Source organism: Microtus ochrogaster, chromosome 8 (assembly GCF_000317375.1).
Source record: "Microtus ochrogaster isolate Prairie Vole_2 chromosome 8, MicOch1.0, whole genome shotgun sequence".
Classification (NCBI taxonomy): Eukaryota; Metazoa; Chordata; class Mammalia; order Rodentia; family Cricetidae; genus Microtus; species Microtus ochrogaster.
The window spans coordinates 33146055-33150542 of NC_022015.1; positions in this window are offsets into that span (position 1 = coordinate 33146055).

Consider the following 4488-nt stretch of genomic DNA (forward strand, 5'->3'; position numbering starts at 1 on the left):
TTTACTATTTTTTAATTTATTTATTTATTAAAGATTTCTGTCTCTTCCCCGCCACTGCCTCCCATTTCCCTCCCCCTACTTCGCATTTATTTATTGTTGCTCTGCGTGTCTGTGCTACTGCGGTTCTATTTAGGAAGTGGTCTCCTGTGCCCATGCATTGAAGGCTTCTTTCCACTTTCTCTTCTATCAGGTTCAGTGTGGTCAGATTTATATTGAGGTCTTTAATCCATTTGGACTTGAGTTTTGTGTATGGGGATAGACATGGATCTATTTTCATTCTTGTACATGTTTTGCTAGCACCATTTGTTGAAGATGCTTTCTTTTTTACATTGTATAATTTGAGCTTCTATGTCAAAAATCAGGTGTTCATAGGTGTGTGAATTAATATCTGGGTCCTCAATTTGATTCCACTGTTCAACCTGTCTGTTTTTATGCCAATACCAAGCAGTTTTCAGTACCATAACTCTATGATGTCAGGGATGGTGATGCCTCTGGAAGTTCCTTTCTTGTATAGGATTGTTTCGGCTATCCTGGCTTTTTTGTTTTTCCACATAAAGTTGATTAATATTCTTTCAAGGTCTGTGAAGAATTGTGTTGGAATTACATTGAATCTGTAAATTGCTTAGCTAGGATTGCCATTTTTATGTTGATCCTCCCTATCCAAGAACCTAGGAGATCTTTCCATATTTTGGTGTCTTCTTCAATTTCTTTCTTCAAAGACCTAAAGTTTCTGTCAAACAGGTCTTCCTCTTCTTTGGTTAGTGTTACCCCAAGATATTTTTGTTATTATTGGCTGCTGTGAGGGGTAATGTTTCTCTGATTTCTTTCTCATCTTCTTTGTCATTTGTGTGGAGGAAGGCTACTGATTTTTTTTGAGTTGATCTTGTGCCCTTCTATATAACGGAAGGTATTTATAGGTTGTAGAGTTCCAGGGTAGAGTTTTTGGGGTCACTTATGTATACTATCATATCATCTGCAAATAGCAACAATTGGACTTCTTTTCCAATTTGAATCCCCTTGATCTCCTTTTGTTTTCCTATTGCTCTAGCCAGAACTTCAAGAACTATGTTGAATAGACATGGAGAGAGTCGATAACCTTGTATTGTTCCTGATTTACTGGAATTACTTTGAGTTTCTCTTTATTTAATTTGATGTTGGCTGTCATCTTGCTGTATATTGTTTTTATTATATTTATATATGTTCCTTGTAGCTCCTGGTCTCTCCAAGAACTTTTTCATAAAGGGGGGTTGGATTTTGTGAAATGCTTTTTTAGCATCAAAGAAATGATCATATGGATTTTTCTTTCAGTTTATGTATATGATGGATTATTGATAGATTTTCATACGTTGAACCAGCCCTGCATCTCTGGGATGAAGCCGACTTGATCGTAGTGGATGATTGCTTTGATTTGTTCTTGGATTCGGTTTGCCAGTATTTTATTGAGTATTTTTGCATCCATGTCCATGAAATGAAATTGGTCTGCAGTTTTCTTTCTTGGTTGAGTCTTTGTGTGGTTTCTGTACCAGAGTATTTGTAGTCTCATAAAAAGAGTTTTACAATGTTCCTTCTGTTCCACACTCAACAAAACACAAGAGAAAAGAATTACTGCTTTTTATTAGTAATCACAAAGGTGATACATAGTATAACGCTATAACTAGATATTTTCTATTCAAGTATATATATAATATATATACACACATATAATGTATATATACAATCCACATCTATAGCCTGTGCATCCCCATATAACATACACAACACAGTATGATGTTTGCGGGTTTTAGAAGAACACAGAAATAGCCAACATTAATTATTCTATAAGCCACGATCCTGAAGTATATGGATATATGTGCGTATTTTGAGCTCAGACTATGCAGTTGTGTAGTCAGCTGTTTTTCACTAAACAATATGGCATGAACATTTTGAATTTGTTTTTGAAAATGTGACATTTCTGTACACTGTTGTTCCTTCTTAAAAACTATTCTTTGATTAAAAAATCATACTCGCCTCCTACCCCTCCAACAGACTTTCCCAGGGCTTCTTCCTCCCAAATTTATTCTCTCTTTTTATTTTATTTAACTCCTTGGGTCTAGCTAGTGCTGCCTCTGTGACTGTGGGTATGAGGTCATTCACTAGCATGTGAATAACTTATCAGAGGCCATACCTAGAAGAGAAAACCTACTCCCTTTTCCAACCAGCCACCAGTCACTAATAGTTCTTCAGACAGGGTATATGGTCTGGTAGGCCCCTCCTCTACTTTCTCATCCTTAATTTCTCAAAGGTCTTATGATTGGGCATCTCTTGGGTATATTCCCAAGAGTGGTGTTGCTGGATCCTGAGGTAGGTTGACTCCCAATTTCCTGAGAAACCGCCATACTGATTTCCAAGGTGGTTGCACAAGTTGTATTTCCACCAGCAATGGATGAGTGTTCCTCTGACTCCACATCCTCTCCAGTATAGGTTATCATTGGTGTTTTTAATTTTAGCCATTCTGACAGGTGTAAGATGGTATCTCAAAGTTGTTTTGATTTGCATTTCCCTGATCGCTAAGGAAGTTGAACATGACCTTGTCCCAGGCCTCGGATACCTCTTTTCTAGTTATTGATCACTGGGGTCCCATAGGCTCATCCAAACATTATAGTCTATAGCTATTGCTCTGGGTTATCCTCCAGAACTTAACGGTAAAATGACATTGCTGAAGGCACCACATACTTGGGTCATAGAATGTGGAAAAATTAAGCTGGTATCAACCTGGAAGTTTTCTCCTGGGCAGCTTTCATAGACCTTAAATATATTTTAACATGTAAAAATGTCAGTTTTTTCCCTAATGGTCACAGCATAGAGTATTCATTTTATTTATTTATGTTTTGCCCATTGTTATTTCTTTCCTTTTACTAATTGTAGGTATGGCTTATTCTTGCTTTTCTAGATCCTTGAGTTGTATCCCTAGGTTGTTTGGGATTTCTTGTAGGCTGTAGGCTTTCTTGATAGGCTGCTTTCACGGTAGCCATTAGTGCTGGTATTTTCCTTTCTGTTTTAAAGAGTTATTTATTTTACTTTATGTATATGAAGTGCTTTGCCTGTCTGGATGTATAGGTAACACATGCATATCTGCTGCTCACGAGGTCAGAAGAGGGTGTTGGGTCCTCTGGAGTGGATATGCATGAACCACCATGTAGGTGCTGCAAACAGGACCTGTGCCTTCTGCAAGAGCAAGAAATGATCTTTACCACTAGGGTTTTTTTTTTTCTGACCCACTATTTCCTTTTTGTTTTGCTTGTTTCTGTTTTGAAGTGGATCAAAACCCAGGGCCTTATGCTAAGCACATACCCTAACACTGAGCTGTGTCTCTGCCCACTGCAGGCTGTTTATAAAGCTTTTCATGTATTTTTAGGATTTGTAAAGTATGTCATGCTACTGATTTCTAGCTTCATTCCATTGAGTCCATTGAAAAGATTAGTAAGGGTTTTCACCATTAGAACTTGTGGTCTTACCCCTGTTGGCTTTTCTTGTGGTCTGCCCCGGACTACATTCCAGGTATGACTCAAAGAAGTGTTCTGTGAAGTGGGTGAGTACATTTGTCTGTAAATGCATGGCATGGCCATTGATCTATCTTATATATTTATCTGTAGGCTTCCTGTGATGTCTAGACCATTCTGATGAAAGTAGAATATTGGCACCCACATTATGATTGTATTGAACTCAGTGTCTGCCATTAGAATTTGTAATGGCCCTGTGCGTTAGGTCATTGTTGGGTCCGGGTGGGGGGGTCACGCAAGGATGGGGACAAACCACCAAAGTTTAATAAACCAGAAGCAAACTTTATTCCAGAAACCAGAATCTGGGAAAAAGTATATAAAAAAAATCTCCATGGGGCACAAAAATTTATTAGCTAGCTGAGACTACAGCCAGAGATGGATTTTATAAGGCTGTTGAAAAGGCTGGTTTCTGAACCCACCTTTTTATAGGAGGGGCACCAAGCATTAGGTCTGAACAAAGGAATTTTTACAATCTCAAGTAAAACTCAGATACAGATTGCCTTGCTTTACAATCTCCATTAGCAGAGATATTTGTACTTAATCTATTGTCTTCCTTGGTACTTCCAGGTGGTGTTTACTGAAGCCCTGTGCTTTCCCCTTTGATGCTGCCAGTTTCACATAGCAGGGATAATGTGTAACCCAGAGATCATATATCTATTTCCTAAAAGTTGACTCAGCTCATATCTGTAGGCTAACTCTCAGTTTGCAGAGAGATGCTTTGACCTTGTAAATAGAGCCACGGGTTGTAATGCAGAGAAACCCACCGTTAATGGCCAATCCTCAAGCTGCTGAGAAAACTGTTGACAGCCTGTTCTCATTCTCCTAGGCTTACAACTTTGTATTTCTTTATTTCTACACCCCTATTTCTGGAATCTACATTTTTATATTCTCATTCTTGGCCCCTTCAGTCATCTGATATTCTGTGTCTGCCATTAGAATTTGGAACAGC